This window comes from Podarcis gaigeae (genome assembly GCF_964106915.1).
Source record: "Podarcis gaigeae genome assembly, chromosome: 4".
Taxonomy (NCBI): Eukaryota; Metazoa; Chordata; class Lepidosauria; order Squamata; family Lacertidae; genus Podarcis; species Podarcis gaigeae.
In genome coordinates this window covers 60,872,312-60,892,113 of record NC_139677.1, presented here as the reverse complement: position 1 = coordinate 60,892,113, position 19,802 = coordinate 60,872,312, and the positions used below count along the sequence as shown (strand labels likewise).

General features: G+C 39.0%; 1 protein-coding gene across 2 annotated transcripts in view; it reads right to left on the bottom strand.

Annotated features, from left to right (window-relative positions):
* NRIP1 (nuclear receptor interacting protein 1) overlaps positions 1-19,802 on the bottom strand; it is a 78,218-nt gene that overhangs the window by 15,543 nt on the left and 42,873 nt on the right. For both annotated transcript variants that reach the window (XM_083736162.1, XM_083736163.1), the window contains exon 2: positions 2,387-2,571. The gene's annotated coding sequence lies outside the window, so the exon portion shown is untranslated. The remainder of the gene's footprint in view (positions 1-2,386; positions 2,572-19,802) is intronic.

The following is a 19,802-nucleotide window of genomic DNA, read 5'->3' as shown; positions in this document are numbered from 1 at the left end:
TCACAACCAGGGACAATAAAAATAAACAGAGGCTTTGGGCACTTATGGGGAGACAGAAGGTTACAGTAAGGAAGATGGGAATGGTCACTGTGAGAGCCATTTTCCATTCACAATATGTTGGATACAGCCCTATATTTGCTTAATGGACAAAGAAATAAGCGAAAGGATGGGGAATCAAAGTATCTTAGGCACCAATGCTACAAGCAGATATATGCTGGATACAAGTCAACTTCAAACCTAACCAGGAGGTTGTTGTAAACCAGGATCGCTCATCACAACACAATGTAACTTGGATACTGTAAAAGTGAAGCTAAGCTTTGCCAAAGTCTAGATCCACATTAGACCAATGCTTTGCTCTGACCCAATCACATAGCACTAGACTACAAGTGTCTATCCTGTTCCAGTCCAAGGGTCACACTCACCAATTATTCTGTAATAATTCTCTTTCAAATTGTGAGCTCTGGTTTGGGGAATCCATTTTTTTAAAAAAATCTAACTTAAACATATCGTGTAACTGATGATACTGTAACCAAGCAGTAACTTGGCTCCTTAAGTCTTCCATTGGGTTCAGTCTGGGTTCCCTCCCTGTAAGACCCAACCATTCCCTATAGGTCACCCATTGTCTATCCATATTACCGTATTTTTCACCCCATAGGACGCACTTTTTCCCCTCCAAAAATGAAGGGGAAATGTGTGTGTATCCTATGGGGCAAATGCAGGTTTTCGCTGAAGCCTGGAGAGCGAGAGGCATCGGTGCGCACCGACCCCTCTTGCTCTCCAGGCTTCAGGAAGCTATCCGTAAGCCTTGCAAGCCCGGCGGGAGGTCCCACCGGGCACGCGAGGCTTTGGGCGGCAGCCTGCCACCCAAAGCACGCAGAGCCCTCCGGAGGGCTCCCCGTGCTTCGGGCGAGGGTCCGCAAGCCTATCCCAGTGTAGTTGGAAAAAACAGTTGTAGTTGGAAAAAACAGTTGTGCACAACTGTTTTTTCCAACTACACTGGGATAGGTATCATTTATTTTAAAATATTTATAGGCCACTTTTTCTGAGTCAAACTATCAAGAAAGCTTAATGTAATAACAATTTAAAATTACAGCTTCAACAATAAAACGATGGAATAAGAAACACAAATGCAATTTCTACAAATTGCCCATAACTTCAATAAAACATCAATACTAAAATTCTAACACTCCTACAATATAAAACACAATTCGAGCCAAGCCATTAGCTAAAAGAAGCACCTTAAAAATATCCATAATTGCATTGCCCTCATCAAGACAGGTGGGTGCATTTTGAGCCAGCTCAAACAATAGCAGCACACAGGAACAAAACAAACAAACACACTTAAAGATTTTGCAATTAAAGTTTTCCCCCAGGAAATACTTATTTCCCCCTCCTTGAAAAGTACTACTATTGACCAGAAAATTGAGCCACCACTTTATGTGGTCCTCCTTTGTAAGTACGATATGGCAAGATGTAAATACTATAAATATTCCCAATTTGCCATGAATTCATGATCTTTTAACTGTATTGCTATGTGAAAAACTGACAGAGCACAGGATTAATCATTAGCAGAAAAGAAAAATATGCCATTTGCCAGCAGGGAAAAATGAGCAGGGCTGGAGTGGCAGCAACACATTTCCAGTGATGGTGCTGCACTCCCCAGGATATGTAAAGCAGTGATGAAGTCAGGGGAGAACCAGGTGGCACTGCTGCCAACTTAGAGCTCCCCCAACCTTACCCCACTGCCACTCCATGCTCCATCATCTGCCACTGCCGCTATTTACCCTATGCAATCTAGGTAGCAGTAAAAGACATACTTAAATGGGCCAAACAAAAACATTCTCCAAGTCACCAGTCAAGACATACAAATTTGAATTTGATACTGTGTTAAATCAACAGCGTTACCTAGTTTGGGTTCCTACCTACATGTATTTTTAAATGACAAAAAGCATACAGAAGTTGTGTGCATAAATTGCACTTAACTGTGTGCATGTAACTACAGAAATTTAAGTAATAGTCAACCCTAATGGTCCTGAGAACACCTTCAATTTCCAGTGGTTGAATTAGATTTGGAGATCCATGACAAATGAAAAAAACAAAAACATCATTGCTGATGAGCAGAGAGCTTTTGAATAATGCCAGTTGCAATAAATAGGATTCTACTTCTGCTGCAGAGCTAACAAAAGGACTTCATGGGAGAATAGCATGCAGCTCTCCTTATGGACACAGCAGTAGTGAGATGTTACAGTTGTGGGGTGACGGCACACAATATCAACATACTTCACTTGTGCCTTGGCATGAGCTGCTGACATAAGGGAAGCTTACCATAAATAAAAAAAAATCCACCCCACTCAAGTTTATGTCAAGATTGTGGAGTCTGGATTACCTGATTTTGTTTGCAGAGTTCATCTGATGATCCTCCTTTTGTTTCTTTTTCTGGACTTGGTTCAGACAGCTGAGCATGGACAATCTGCCACTTTTCAGTTTATGTCTTTTTCCTTCTTGGAGGCTACTGATGTGTTCATGCACTGTTTTATTAGATGTACATATGCCCTCAAATACCTCAGTAATCTGTAAGAGAAGAAAGAAAAAAAGATGTTGTAAATTATGCAGTTTAGAATTTTAAGCGTTTACAGTGGTAGCTCGGGTTTCAGACGCTTCAGGTTATAGACGCTTCAGGTTACAGACCCCGCTAACCCAGAAATAGTACCTCAGTTTAAGAACTTTGCTTCAGGATGAGAACAGAAATCGTGCTCCGGCGGCGCAGCAGCAGCGGGAGGCCCCATTAGCTAAAGTGGTGCCTCCTATTAAGCAATGATATACTGATACCAACTTCACTCTCACCGTGAACCTCAGAGGAAGAGGACTGGTGCACAAAGACAAATCATAGATTAATGGAATATAAATTGTAAGCGAACACAAAATGAGAGAGGATATACCGTAACTTTGATACTGCTTATATAATGTGGAAGTTAAGGCATGAGCCTAAATGATAACGTTCTGATTTTTGGTGCATCAGTGAATTTGTAAAGAGTAATAACCCTTGTTTTAAATGGATGTTTTTTTAAAAGTCTTAGAATGTTTCTTTATTTGATATTTTCTTTCATTGCACGTCTATTTCCCACCAGCAGAGGACCACTAGATGGATATAGATAGGTGAGACTGTGAAGTATTTGCAGTCGAAAAAAGAATGGACTGTAGGGCTCAGGGAATAGGGTATAGCATGCAGTGCAAGTCTAAATACAGAGTGTGCCTCCAAATATTGTGGGATTCCAAAATAAACCTAGGTTCACCAGCAGGGCTTTGGTAGACAGCCAATAATCTGCTCTAGCAGTGGTCTGGAGTGGAGTCCACCATGACCTGAAATAATCTCTGCCTCCCCAAAGGAGCTCTGTTTCTGAGATGTATGCTCCAGCTGGGCTGTGGTATGTTTTGTAGCCTCTTGTACTGGTGTACTGGTAATGCCTGGCAATTGCTTTCTTTCCCTACTTTTTATTCCTGCAAAGCTGACATGAATCAAGACCTCATCTTTAAAATTCCTTAATTTTTAGGGTAGGGTTGGCTGCTTGAAGGTATTAGTGGAATCTTTTAAGTTTTGCTTGGCATGCAAGTTAAGATAAACCACATTCTTATACTAATTACATATATAATTATGTGCTCTTCTTTAAAAGCAATTGCATACAGTTACAAAGAAATTTCTTCATTATCCCATGTTACGTAGGAGGTATTGCAGAGGTACAAAGAAGGTTCTAATTGGCACTTTCTGTATCAAGGTATCTTCAGCTGGGATGTTTATTGGAGCATTGAATGGAATGTGTGCAGTTTGAGATTACTTGAACTTACAGACATGCAACACTGACAAAACAGAAATACTAAACCAACAAAGAGCACTGGACACAGAAACAATTCTCATTCAGAATATATTTTCATTTTCTTAAAGTAATCTACGACTAGTTGAATATACAGAATTGGCATATATGTGGCAATATTCGTGGAGTAGACCCCCTGAAATAAATGGACTTAATTACACTGATTACCCTGGGTCTACTCTGAGAATGATAAGTCAATCACCCCAAATATTTCCAGAATTTTTTAAGCAGTTATTTTTTTAAAAAGAAAGCAGCCAACCCTACTCATGGCTGGCATGCTGTCTCTATTCCCCAAATGATAGATACTAATTAGCACTAATTGACAACCTAGTTTGCTTTCTCAGGAAAGCCAGGTCAAAGATTAAATAGGGATGGAGAAGAACTATTATGTGAGCCATAGTTTATAAATGTGACAAAGATCAATCCCCGAGACAAAAACGTGAGAAGTCTAAAGTTCCTAACCACTATCTGGAAGAATAGTTCATTAATGATGTAAAATATTGTGTTTTTCCATCTAAATTCAAAACAGAATTTAGAAAGAATCAACCTACACCTTGTCTAAATAATTTAGAGAAAGATATAAATTACAGTAAAAGTAGTTGAAGTTGTAGGAAATCCTTCATTTTTACCCTATTGGAGGACATCCCTTTAAATTTAGTAAGAAGGAGAACTTTACCCAGTGCTAAATCAAGTGTCTGTAACTTTATCTGAGAGACCACTTCCCCCTATATTTAGGCTTTGAAATGATCCATCTCCTAAAAGAATCAAGGTCAGAATACTCAGTACTCAGCTTAAGCAGTCCAACGAAGATAAATGTTCTCTATTTTACTGTGCTTCCTTCAATGTCATCATGACTATACACTTTGTAACCCAGGTCCATTACCAGAGGATTATCTTATCTTTTTTCTTCTGAAACACCAGCCTGTTTTCACTGGTTTAAACTTTGTTCTTACAGACATGTTAGAGACAGGTGCTTAAGGTTTATTTTTGGTGAATTCTAAGGTAATATTCAACCAACTTTTGGTCAGAGTAGACTCACTGAAATTAATGAACATGGCTAGGTTAGGCCCATTAATTTGAACAGGTCTACTTCAGAAGAGCAGGGTATAAATAATAAAATTGTGTGAACTCTGAAAACACTCTGGACCTTTGACTCTCAAGTGAAAGTTGACTTGATTATGGAAGTCTGGAGTCCGAATATAGCAATGGAAAAAGCTGGGGCCGAAACATCATATTTCTTTTGTAGTTTACATACAATTTAACCTTAAGGTTGTATCCAGTGGTGTCACTTGCACTGAAGGAAAGCCCAAACTGGGCTCTGTAACCTGAACAAGAACAGAAGAGATGTTTATTCCCCCTTCCTCCTGGAGACAACCTAGTATGCTGTTCTGAAGAGTCCATCAACGCTTGTTGTAGTAGACTTTGGAAGTATACAGGAGGCTGAATCCAGAGAAGATTCGAGATCTTAAAGAGTGCATCAGCTAATATTACCTTCCTGACCACTCTGCTGATGGAAGCCTCATCAGAATCTAAGGCCTTTCCATCACTGTAAGAGGTATCAATGAATGAAACCCTTGATTTTGTTTATTTTTCATTTTTGTTCCACATTTTAACCAAAGGAAAGTTACCACCATAAGACATTAAAAAGACACCAAATACTGCAATACTAATGTCACAACCAGAACAAAGTACTATAAATTAGTAGTATAAATAATGGAATTCCTTCAGCAGCTTTTCCAACTCCACAACTAAGGGCTAAAAATGTGTTATGTAGCAAATCCAGTATCAGATTTCCTGATGTTCTTTCTTCTAACTTTTAAAGAAGCTGTGGGGGCTCCAATTTTCACTCAATCAGTGGCACTAAGGAAGGGGGAAATATCCTTCACCTCCATATTTTTCTCTCTAAATTACTACCCCCAAATCTGTTATTAAACCAGTAGTGGGGAAAAATACATGTATCTGTACTGTGCCTACATTTTCTCCACTGGTGAGCTAATAGCAGCTTCAGGAAGAGAGAGTTGATTTTGATAAGGAAAATCATGTGGGAGTTGGGAAGGAGGGGGGGATCACTCCTTTCCTTTTATGAACAAAATTAGAGCCCCTGTGATTGCTTTCAAATGGGGAATGGGAGAAATCAGAAATTTGCTGTCTTGCATCTGTTTCAGCCCTAAGACCTAGAGCAAACTGTGATGTTTTTAATATGGTCAAAGATGAGAGAGAACTTTGGCTTGTAAAAACCATGGGCTAGGCTAGCGGTCAGCAAACTATTTCAGCAGGGGGCCGGTCCACTGTCCCTCAGACCTTGTGGGGGGCCAGACTATATTTGTTTTTTGGGGGGAATGAATTCCTATGCCCCACAAATATCCCAGAGATGCATTTTAAATAAAAGCACACATTCTACTCATGTAAAAACACGCTGATTCCCGGCCTGTCTGCAGGCCAGATTTAGAAGGTGATTGGGCCGGATCTGGCCCCTGGGCCTTAATTTGCCTACCATTGTCTAGGCTAGTGGTAAGGATAAGAATTCATGCTAGATAGTGGGGGGGAGCAAGAGGAAAATAACATGAATCTCAGAACCCACTTTTACTTAGCAGTGCTTAATTACATCTGTACCGAGTATTAAGAAAAGAGTAAGTGAAAAAGCTGTGAAAACTGTGTCAAAAACCATTGACCAATCTAACATAATCTCAACTCATGGTATAACAAATGAGAACTTTCAAATTACATACTAATTTATCATCAGTACAGTATATTAATTTTTCTGAGGAAAAAATTCAGTAGTGCAAATTCTATGACAACAGAAGAAGGACAATCTGGTTAGTGTAATCTCACATAACTGGTCAAGAAGCAAGCTGAGCAGCTTTGGGGAAAGGGGGGAATAATAACAGCACCAGAAATGTGGTAGCTAAAGAAAGAGGGCAGGGTAGTGCCAATGGGTTTTGAAAACCTGAGCAGATAGGTGGAAAATGTGGTTTAAAGCACAGAAGGGTAGAGGGCTTGTTCATTTTAACTGCTTAACATTGCTTTTCCAGAAGCTCAAAAACATCCACAGAATCAGTACAATAACAATTAACAAAACAGGCCAGTAACAAAACAAATCTACCCAGAGTTTGTCAATATAGAAGTTTCGTCCCCCCTCTGAAATTCTAACTTGTATGTAAACTTCAATATTTCCTCAGGCAAATGCTTTCTTCCTAGCTGTTGATATCTATACTCAATAGAAGGATATAGCAGTTAGCAATGTTAACAGGAGAGGCATCAACTGAAGATAGGCTACCAGGTATTAGTCCCAAGCCATGAAAGCCTTTAAAAGTTACGGTAACTCCAGCATATTGAATTGAAGCTGAAATAGTGACTAGTGTAACTGGTACAGGTGTACAGCAGTATTCCGGACCAGTTGAAACTTCAAGGTTCTCAAGACCAGTCTCCTGTAGAATGTTCTTTAACAGTGAAGTTTAGCACTTGAGCATGGATCACTGTAGTGACAGGTAATCTATCCATAAGAGGTGGCAGCCTATGAACCAAGTACATATGGAAAAAAGTGACTCTGAGCAATAGCACTAACATTCTTGAAAGCTCCTCCAAGCTGCTTATCTGTTCAGTTCAGGATACCGTCCTGTTACAAGCAAGCAAATACTCTCTATGCTAGGAATTTCTCTAACTAATATCATCTCCATCTTTGTCAGCCAGTCAATGTCTGTATTGGGTTTGAAATTGTTTTTAATTGTTTTTATACATTCAATTTTTAATAATACTTTTTTTACTGTATTGCAAAATTGCTTTGAGATGCTTCATAGGAAGCTATTTATAAATGAGATAAATAAATAGTTCAATATATTAACACTAATCATGTTAATGGGACTCTCATTCTGTTCTAGCTTAACTTCTGACTTGCCAGGAAAGCACAAATGTACCCATTCCTTAAGTCCTCCTAATCATGAAAAATGATGCAAGAGATACTTAGATTCAAATTTCCATTTTTAAAAAATGGGTATGATTACAGTTTCCATGATCTTGCCCCTAACCTCAAAAACAGTTGTACAGTTTAAAAGTTCTCCTAAACTCTCATAGTTCCACCAATGGCATCTGTGTGTGGCCCAGACTGCTTTTATCAGCTAACTCACAGACTATTAGGAACATAACACAAGAACCTTAGAAGTACAAACTACCTCGGTAGGTGCTGGACTGTCGTTCCTTAGACGTCTATCTGTCATGGATGCTTCAGTTGAGACTCCTGCATTGCAGGGAGTTGGACTAGATGACCCTCAGGGTCCCTTCCAGTTTTACAGTTCTGTGATTCTATGAAGAGCTTGCTGGATCAGGCCAACGGTTCATCTAGCCCAGCATCCTGTTCTCACAGTGGCCAACCAGATGTCTGTGGGAAACTGAACCCAAGCACATAAGCACTCTCTTCTACTGAATACAATTGTCTGCCTTCTTATACATATTAGATCTACCCTTACACAGCTGTAGTGGATCTCTGGCCTATAAGGCATTTAATAAAACTCCCGTGCAATACTTAGTCCTATTCACACAGTAAAGGAAAATTTAAGGAGGGTAAAGTGTGCAGAGAATACACATGCCAGTCCTGTTAACACGAACCTTTAATCACATGCAAAACATTATGACAATCATATATAATTTCATAGTATCGTAAGTTGTAGAGGTGGAGGGTACCACAAGGATCATCTAGTTCAACCCCCTGCAGTGCAGGAATCACAACTCATTTGTATTATACAAATATCTCGAAGTGACTTGCAAAATATCAAAATATACAGAATGGAATATTTAAAACAAAACACAATATTAAAGTAATTAAAGCATAAAACAGTTCCTCTATCCCCTTCCAAAACAACACATCAGTCTGACCACCAAAGAACAATCTCCCCCAAAACAAACAAAAATACCACAAACTGCTGCAAATAAAACTAAGATACCTGGGAGAATGCAGACATCTTTGTCTGGTGCCCAAAACATGTCACAGTTGGTGTCCAATGAACCTCCCTGAGGAGGGCATTCCATAAAAAGGAGGCCACTAGTGAAAAGGCACGTCCTCCTGTAGCCACCATACAAACTGCTGCCGGAGGGGCACACAGAGAGGTTGCCACCAATGTTGAGCTTAGGATCCAGGCAGGCTACTATGGGGAAAGCATTCCATAAGGCATCATATCCCTAGACATGTAAAACTTTATTGTCCAAGACTCAGAAATCAATTGGCAGTTGTATCAGAATTGTTTTGGTATATTCAGACCATGTGGTCCTTGTTTATAAACTAAATTCTAACCTAACCTAACCTAACCTAACCTAACCTAAATTATGAACTGTAAAGGAAGTCACATGCATAACTCACTACAGTATTCCTGCCACATGTTTAGCATGACATAGACAACTGAGGCCAGTTCACCTGCATCCAGATAGAGCCACAGCTGCTCAACCAACCAAAACTGGTAGAAGGCATATCTGTAATATGGAGGCCACTTGTGTTCCAATGTCAAAGATGAATCAAAGCTGCATACCTGAACCTTCACGAGTGCCACCCCATATAGAACATGCTGCACACTACTTATCTGAACCAAGGCACTTACTGTCTCTATCTTGTCTGGATTGAGCTAGAATTTATTGGGCTCATTCAGCCCATTATCACAGATAGACACTGGTTCAGAACATCATCTGCACTCCCAGTTTTGACAACTGCTCCAGAAGCATGCCACAGACAATATCAAAAGCTGCTGAGAGATCAAGGAGAATCAACACAGTCTCGGGGCCATAACCAGGTCTGTATAAAATGGATCCCCAAAATGCTTGGGTCTCTTTTGTGACCGCCCACCCAAGAATCTTGCCCAGGAAGAGGTCAATATTTATTCAGTTCTTCTGGGTTCATGGGATGCTCTTTTTTTAGGAGTGGCTCATTTAGGAGGCCCACACACCCCTATGCCTACTTCGGTTAGGTTCATCATCTCCCTGGCCCAATCCTACCAGATTTAATAAGCCATAAGGAGCAAAGAGCAATTACAGTTTAAATGCAATTCTATGTGTGTCCTCAAGAGAGATGTGTTTTTCAAGAACCTAGAGTTCTGGCACAGTAATAGACACATTGACTTGCGTACTAATTACAAGGACAAAACAATATTATACTGTAGATGCAGTACAAAGCTTTAAATTTTATTACAAAATAAATAAAGACTTTGTATATGCAGGCATTTATTTTTACAAAGGCTTGATAAATCCTACCCTTTATGAACCAACAGCTTAGCTTGATAAGTTCTATAGAATGAAAAATATCCAGACTGAGGTACGGAAACTTAGTCTGTACACTTGAGGACAGACGAGGGGTGTTAGGGATCTGACAGATTGCAGTAGAGATCCAAGTGCAATGGACAGGTCAAAAGTAGAGCTTGCAGCATAAGCATGTGCATACAGCCATGACCCCTACACACACACACCAGATTTTTTGAGTACCTTAATAGGGCTCTTTATTTTATTCTATTTTTTTTTAAAAAAAGTTGTGTATATGTGTTAAGAGTGCAATGAAGCACTTATCCAAAATTAACTACAAAAAAACTGCATACTGATGGAAGAATACTAATTTGAAAAATTCCTGGAGGCTACAAGATCCATTGGAAGGTGTTTTTGATGGGTGAAAAGCAAAATAAATGGAAGGAACTAGGAAGTGGAAAGTATTTGGAAGTAAAATTAAGAGGTATACTTCCTGTTGCATTCTTAAGATTGTATAACATTATGTACTACCAACCCACAGTAAATGGCCTCTTCCAAATCACTGTTTTGGATATGCTTCCTAATAGAAAGAAATTAATGCCCCAAATCGTAGTTTAAAATTATGACAAGAAGAAATACAGATATAAATATATCTGACTGACACAAGATTATCTCTAATCAAAATGTTCAAAATCTGTGATACTCCCAGTATTCCTATGGTCTGATAGAAATTAAGGTATGTTCCACAAATAAATAATGATTCCCTATAAAATATTATAGGAGGTAGTTGCCAACAACTGAAACACAAGTCAGAATATTCTTAGAGTTTTGAAGTGGATTTAATGACTTTTGCTCCTTTTGCTTTTTTCCCTAGCAGATTAAATTGTATTTAAAAGAAAGTTAAGCTCAGTCCAGTACAATTTTATTTGTATGTTTGGGCAATAAATAAATCCCAAAAAAACACAAACACCCAATAATTGGTTCAAAACAACGCAACACTTATAATGTCCAACAAAAAGTTATTAATTCATTTACTTATATTTATATGGGTACTGGGTAGCTCACAGAAAATTAAAATAATGAAATACAATATTAAAAATGCAATTTGAAACAGTAAAAGTAGCATAAATGTTCATTCTTTCTGGCAGATAATAAATATTGGCATGGCAAGTATCTTCTAACTTACAAGTTTTGTTGCATTTACCTTATTTTGAAAGCAAATCCCATTAAACTCAGCAAGGTTTTCTTCCAAGTGAACATGGATAGAATCATGCTGTTGGTTTTATTTTTGATAGCTTTGTCATTTTTCAAGTAACTACTCATTTATTTCTATTGCATGTATTGCTTTCAGTTGACAACTTGTGCACCACAGAAAGAGATTTAAACAACAAATTACATTACTTTGAAGTTGAGCATAATTTATTTGTTATTTATGTGTAAGGAAACACATTATAATGGCTTGTCCACACTTCTGATACTTACATTGTTAATAGGTTTTTATACTGAGTAATTTTTAACTATTCACACAATTACAAATTAAATCTGATTCTAAACTCAAATATGCCCTTATTACAATAATCACTCTGTACATCCATAAAACATTAGCTTGAATGCAAAAGGCCATATGGCACATCATAACAGATCTTTGCCTATAGCTTTCAGTAATCAATACTTCATTTTCATACATTGTATTAAAGCTAAACTTCTTAATATCCATGTCAGTTTTGTCATTTACTCCAAATATCTTAAATGTTTCTGCAGATCTTTAGAGATGGGATTGCATTTCCTTGTGAAGCTATTGCTTGTGTTCTCTATCAGATTGAAATGCATTACACAAGCTTGCCACCTGTCCCTCATCTTAACTGCTTGTGATTTTCTGTATTATCAGGTTTGAAATAATTTAAATGTTTTAACGGAGCCAAAAGCAAATATCCAAATAATTACAAACACAACTTCAGCAATGTCAACAATGGAGTACTCTACAGAGATCACTATGAAACAGTCTGAATCTTTATTAATAGAGTGCTGTGCACTTCCTGTCACACAGATAACTGAGATCAGCACAGGACTCAGGAAAAAAAAATACACAAATGTATTAACTGATGAGATTTATAGCTGACTCGTTGGAAGAATGGGCACTACAGCATTTTCTTTATAGAATTACAGGAAATTATGGCAAATTAAAGTTAAAACAAATTTTAATTTTCATCATCTACATTTTATATCTACCTAGAGAGAGCATATTTTAATGGGGGAAAACTCTTTAGCATATTAAAGCATGCAGCATCTACCATTTGTGAGCATCTTTCCCTTAATTTCATTCTCTGAGCAGCACAGTTTGCAGTAGCAGTGCAGTGAAATGTTAACTTGATAACAAAACCATGTCCACAACCAAATATTTCTCTTATTCCTCTGCTTGTTCAGAACTTACAAAATTACTTGTCATTCCATCCATCTCTGCATGTTGCAAAACACTGACATACATTTTTGTTAGCATTCCATTTATGCTACTACTGGAATATACAGGAAAAAACGTGCCTCATTACAACTGGCTACATAGTTTACTGTAGTGAACAAAGATACACCCTCTCATACTTTTCCATTCCTTTATTTCATTCCTTTACCATATAGCCATGTGCCAAAGAAAGAGCTTAATGCTAAACATTCCTGGAGTGTGACAATAGGTAATACAATAAAGCAGATTACAACCATACCTTTCTTTCACAGCAGTGGTGCCAAGCACAGGTACACTGTAGCAATCAATTTGTTCTGCAGACAGTAAGGCTTTCATAGAATACTAATGCAAAATCTCTTTTCTTTCTCCTTCGACTTTACTCCCCAATGCCTGGGTCCCAACCAATACCAGGAGGAGGGCGGAATGTCTTCTGCTGAGATAACCACAACTACTAATCAAGTATACGTGTACAAGGGCACAGGATTAAGCCTCCACCAAGCTTGACTCAGCCACTGAGAGTAGCTAAACACATGCACAGCAAGGTCAGAAAACACACACCTACTTGAGTGAACTAATTCATCATACTTTACTATTGATGGCTTTTTACCTCGGGGAATTAAAATTACTTCCTAGCGAGATGTGAGGATTTGGGCACAGGAGCAGCCAACACTAATTCACTTTTCAACAAAATGACAGGCGGCGAAGTGTGTTTTCTGTGTAGAATGGTTGACAGTTTTAAACCTAAAAAGTATTAGTAATTCCAGAAAAGCATAAATTAAATGAAAGTATGCTCCTAACATTACAACTGACATTAACAGATTTCAGAAGAAAATTTCTGAAGGAAGCAAAACCAGAACAAAACACGCCAACTGTCAATTGCCAATTGTTATAAATATTATAAATATTTAATATTGTCTAAAATTAGAAATGTCAAACGTTCTGTCATTCAGCCTGGTGTTTATCAGCATGGAACAAAGTTTAAAACACTTGTAAAATCATCACCTTTACAAGCATGTTTACTGTAAATAATTAGAAGCTGGGTTTTGCTTTTTTGTTTTTCTTTTGGCCTGCCAAAGTTGGGATAGTGTAATTTGATTCTTCACAACAGTTGATATCACTTGAATATTTACACATTATGTACATTCACCAAATCACATATATGTAGCCTCTTTTCATAAAGTTATAATAAGCCACTAGATATGTGTAATGCTGGCTATACATTTGTAAACTGGAATTTAACATGTTAAAATATTCAGCAGCAACTGGATACCTGGAATTTGTCAAAAGCTCTTATCAGAAACTGTAGTATTTCCTAGGCAGTAAGATTGAGAATCTGACTCATTATCAACAGAGCTTTATTACATGTGTGATCTGCATGCAGAAAAAAGGGGAGGAAACCCTCATATCATTTGGCATTTCATCTCCTGTAAACTGGCAAAAGTATCAGTGCTTTTGGTGACAAATCATAAAGGCAGAAGCAAAATCAATACTGATCAGTTTGTCCTTGACATAATGACCGTGTCATCAGGCTATTGTCATGTGATATCATGTCATTTCCCCCACCTGGCTCATGACCTTGTCCTTTAAATGACCCAAAGCTTCCCTGAAGTAGCAGGAGGCCCCTCCCCGCTGTCTCAGCAAGGTCGAATGGGTCAGCATGTCCTCATCTATAATCCACCACCATTTGTCAGCAGGGAGGCTGGAGGAGGCAGGCTCGCTACAAGGGGAGAATGCCCAATTAGGCAGCTGTCACACAAAGCATAGGCTGCAAAATTATCCCCTGTCAAAAGATAGAGCAGCTGCGGGTGCCAATTACAGCAACCTTTCAACCCTTTAGGTACTGGAAACTACACAGAAGTAAATGAAGTACAATTAGTGGTAACAAATCGATGAATTAGGACAGTAAATTATAAATTATTAGCAGGTGAGCCTAGGTCTCACATACTATTAAGGGCATTCTACACCTCAGGCAAGGGCAAAAAGGTACAGATTTCACACTGCCTATCTGTTATCATTTTATACATTTTCTTGCTCTGAAACTCCAGCATTTTCTTCAAATGTGCCTGCTGCTAGGAAGGAAGCAGAAAGTGGGGAAGGGAGGGAGGATAAGAGAGCTTGGACTATCAAATACTTAGTTTCAATTCACATACAGAGGTCCTATTCACCAAAACACAAATTATCTATTACTGCATTGTACCACAAAAACAAACTATGATACAGGTCAAAAAATGTTCAGTGTACTATGGGTTGGGATCCAAGGAACTTTGGGCTTTTGCTTCTGGAACAGAAGCAATGTCACTTGGCAGACTGACAACTAAACTGCCACTGGCATCAATGAGAAAGGAGGGTAATTCCCTCAAGTCCTCTCTTGTGTGGATTCTAACTGCCATCAAGTCCACCATCTCAGGGGAGGACTTTGTGTCAGGAGCTGTCCTGTCCTCCTGACTTAAACATCATCACCTGCTCCTGGACAGACTGCTTCCGGGGAGGCACTGCTCTTTATCAATCAAGAGCAAGGCATTCACAACCTATATAACTGTGTTATAAGAACTTGTTTGCTTGAGCTTGCTTTTTCCTCCTCACTCCCATTCTTTTCCCCCTCATGTGTCATGTCTTTTTAAATTGTGAGCCTGAGTGCAGGCACCATTTTAGTATAGGTTTCTGGAAGCTGCTAAGAACCTTCTTTCTTTCTTGCCAAGGGGCAGAGCAGAAGTGTATTTAAGAAATAAATAATAAACACCTTTAAAAAATTAAAGGAACCTTCAATAGCAGTTAGCAGTAAGGCCTGAGACCTGCTATTCAATGAATAAAGTCAACAATCTCTTCGTGTACCAAACCCTTTGAAAGCTCATCATTTCCACCAACCTATTAAAATTTCTCAAGTTAACTAGCACTTAAGTTAGTTGTCTTTTAAATAAGAGTGTACTGTTAACTCTGTTTTGTTTCATATTCCAAGTATAGAAAAGCCTGCAGGACCTCAGTCACGACTGGGGGAAAAAATATTCTTGTGAATGAATAAAAAGCAACTAAAACCTTAGGAACATCTTTAAGCCTACAGTTAAACAATTATACAGATACATAAAAGTAGGTACCCAATCACCTCTACCAGCAGTAAACTATTTTAGTGGTTTGCTAGACAAAAGCACTGCTGGAACTGCATGGCGATGCAGATGTGAGAGGATTTCTCATTCTTACCTTTAGGTACCAGGAGGAGGTGGTAGTGATGCAGAATACTACAACCAACATCATGGAAGTGTCCAGTTGCAGAGTGGATAGTTGTCCCTGCTGGTGTCAGCAAGCTTGCCTTGCCCAGACCAGACCAGACGAATCACAAATCACTCTATAAATGTGCATTTACACAGCGCTGGGTGTGGCATTACTCACAGCAAGAACTCCCCTCTCTCCAATATTGCCATGCATGGTGATTTCAACTAGTGAGCCATCTCACCAGCTGCCATGCCACAACCATCATCTCCTACAATAGTATACATCTTCATTTAACAAGCTGTTTTCATAGTCTTCCTTACAACTCAATTCTCTTCTAATATTCACTTCTATGAGAGCTTCTCTGCCTTAAAGTCTCTAGTATATCACTCTAAATAAAGCACTACAATATGCAACCCAAGCATGAAATCTAACCGTTACAACTCTGACAACATTTCCCTATTAATTTTACATCAGTCATAAAGTGTTATGCTAACCCATCCAGTGATACCTATTTCCAAGAAAATGAATATATATAGTTTCCTAGCCAAATGTATTTTAAAAGGAAGAAGATGTGGTGGTAAGGAAGAAATAAATCAAAGAAAAGAAAAATAATGCAATATGGTATAACAGATAAAACGGTTGAGAATTGTATACTGGGCCCATAATGGACCATCATATACATTCAGCTTTATTACACTTTCTGTTACACTTTGTTTCTTCTTACCCATCTGCCATGGATGTTGTGCACTTAAAAGTTAAGAGATGCAAACTACAGTTCTCTTCCTCTTTAAGCACCTTCTATCCCCTACCTTGATTTCTACATGACTCTTCCATTGCGATTTTCTCAGTACACAAAATATTGACTGAAATTTCTTCAAGCAACAATCTTCTCATATATGAAATGGCTGGACTTCGAACAGCAATAAAGTAAATCACAACTATCTCATAAGCAGTACAGTATTTTCCTTGTTCTATAAGATTCTAATAACAGTCCCTTGGAAAATTCTTTTGAATTTTCACAGTTCAGATGTAATGGGCCATGACAACTGGAGACTTTGCTGTAAATATGAGCAACATATCCACTATGGCTCTAAACACAGTTAATCAAGGTTTGACACATCTTTGGAAGAACCGTATGTAAACTTAGAATGAAGGGGTTAATGTCTTTAGAATTCTTTCCCCATCATACTTCGGTAACTATCTCTTTAAATAATTTAAATCCTCTCCATCAACTACAAAGCTGTTTTGAAGCCATTTAGCTTTGTTCTTTACATGTGTTCTAATTAAGAAATGACCTTGACATCACACACACCAGAAATCCTGGATTATTTCCTACAGCAAAATCTAGGAAGGGAAAAAAAGGAAAGAAATAAAAGGGAGGGAGGGAATCGCACCCTGTATCTCTTTTAGTAAGGAACCGAGGAAGTTGTTGGTTGGCTGAATGCTGAAGCAGTTTCACTGCATCATCCCCCCCCCCCCTGTTGTTGTTGTAGAATGTCACAGGGCGGGTTAGTGTGACCTTGAGCTGCATCAGCAGCACAGCAAGGGTCGAGATGCCTGCAGGCGCCCTTGTACTGGATTTGCAAGACAAAAACCTTCAAACTGGCTGAAGGACATCTTAAATCTCTTCAAAGGTTTTCTGAACTAATCTAGGCTGCTCTTAGCCGGATCTGTGCCAGGCTGAGAGGCAAAATTAAAAACAAGGTCTTTGACAGGATGTTGTCTCCTTTTAACCCTTCTCATGCAGAAGGCAGCATGTCTTGGGGATTCCAAAAAATACAGTTTAATAAGCAATAGAGAAGCACACATTTGACATACAAAAGCAGCATTCTTTCATAAAAGATTATATAAGCAACCTTTTAACAAAAGGCTGGCACTTCTATTAATACTAAATATGCAGCAGCTTCATTGCACAACATTTAGTTTCCTTCTTAAAACACAAATTGTGTCATTATTCCTCTGGGTTTCTTTCCACGGAATGCTACAATGGCAGACTTAGGTTATTGGTCAGAGGAACTGACAGTTCAGCATATTCCTTGTAAATTTGTTAGTCAGTTTGCCTGCAATGCCATGACTCTGTTGAACATTTGAGATATCAGAATGAAACTTGCTGTACAAGTCCAGGTCATGAAGTCTGAACACCAGCTCCATTTTCAAGGAGGATTGGGGGGGGGGGGGCACGATGACATCGACAAAGCAATTCACAGGTTGACAAAGTGTAGCTAAGCTTCATAGGTAATATTTCCTCTTTCTTTCTAATAACTAGTGAGTCTTGCCTTCTTTATTCCAGAAGAAAAACTGATATCTCCCTTTGACACTTGCTGTCCAGTTAACAGTTTTACAGCAGAAGAGCAGAGAGTGAGGTGTGTGTGTGTGTGTGTGTGTGTGTGTGTGTGTGTGTAGCATACCCTCCTATCCAACCCAACCCAAGACACAGCTTGGAATCACAATGCACAGCTTGAAGAAAAGCAGACTCTTTCTCCCAGTGCTCCTAATGCCTTTGCAAATATATTATTCCTATGGTGGTGTATATTACTTTCCCTATTGCCAGAATTAAAAGACATGGTCACCACTGGTGCCCTGTAACCATATTTAGGGATCCCTGCTGACATCTCCCTGAACAATTGCAATAATGAAAAAAGGGGGGGGGAGAAGTCTGTATGAAGGCTCAGAACAATGCTCTGTGTCAGAGAAACATGATACCCATTTTTAAGGGGTGCTTGTGCAATGTCTCACTTGAAGATTCAGCTATCAGAATAAAAGTTGGTGAACATATTCAGGACATAATTATATATTTAATGCACACCCACTTCCCTTTTCAAGAGTGCTAGGAGTGACTGAGACATTTACGACACTGTGCTTTATTAGAATAGGCCTGATCCTACACATCTTAAAGAAAAGTGCACAGGACCCCTTGTCTAATGGGATTAGGCCTTATGTGAGCATGTAGGGCAATCAGAACTTCATCATGAAAAATATGTGACAGCTATCAAAGGAGATGGGAATATGTATGAAACACAAAGGCATATAATATGGTTTATTTTGTATGCTTTGTAAGCAGTAGACAAAGAGAACCCACTGATAAGTACAGTTTATCACACCCTCTTCCATCAGAGACCCCACTGATTTAGGTGTATTAGGAACAAAGTCTGATTCAAAACTACAAGCAGACATGGCATACTCCTATGCCTAAAGAACAGAAATGAGCTGGCTTCTTGATACAAATAAACAATATTCCCAAGAGAAGCATCACATACATCCTTAAGATTGTTTCAGCGGTGGTGTGCTGGCTCAGAATAAGCCAGACAGCTTATTCTGGGCCAGCACACAATGGGCAGAAAACAGCATTACAGAAGTTTCACATCACAATGGACAATGAAATCATAACAAGGCCTTTTTTAAAGCTCAAAACTACACTTTGCCCACTGAGGTCCAGAGACATCTCAGTACTCAGGAGTAGCAGGGTACTTTTATCTCTTGTTATAAGGAGCTGCTGCATCACAATGGTGGTGTCTGCATCTCCCCATTTTTGTTTAGTGTTAGTTATATTTAAAAGCCTAGATTAGAGCTTGATTGACTCTTGGCATCAGTTCTTGTTCTTGTCATACCTCTGAAGGGGGAACAAGGGGCTGATCCACACTTCTGCTTGTCGTGCACCTAGAAAGCATGGGTCCAAGTGGTTTTCCACTTGTGCTGTGCTTCCTGGGCACAGATATGAGCAATTTGCCTTTGCCCTGCTGCTTTCCCCTGGAAAACCCACTCTTTAAGAGATAAATAGGAACAATCAGCCGATTGCTATTTGCTCTGATTCAGTGCCAGACCATGGGTTTTCCCCAGGCAGAAACGGTGGGACAAATGGAAGTGTGAATGAGCCAAGACGAGGAAGCTGTAAAAGTATAGGCTGGGAGGAGGTCCTCCAGGTGGTGTTGTAAGGAAAAGTTTGGCTTCTTGGACCATGGTCTCCGCACTTCACAGTGGTTGGCAGGAATGTGTTTGCTAAGGATCTCATGAACCTTATCAGGACTACTTTAAACTAAATCCTGAGGGGAGGGAGG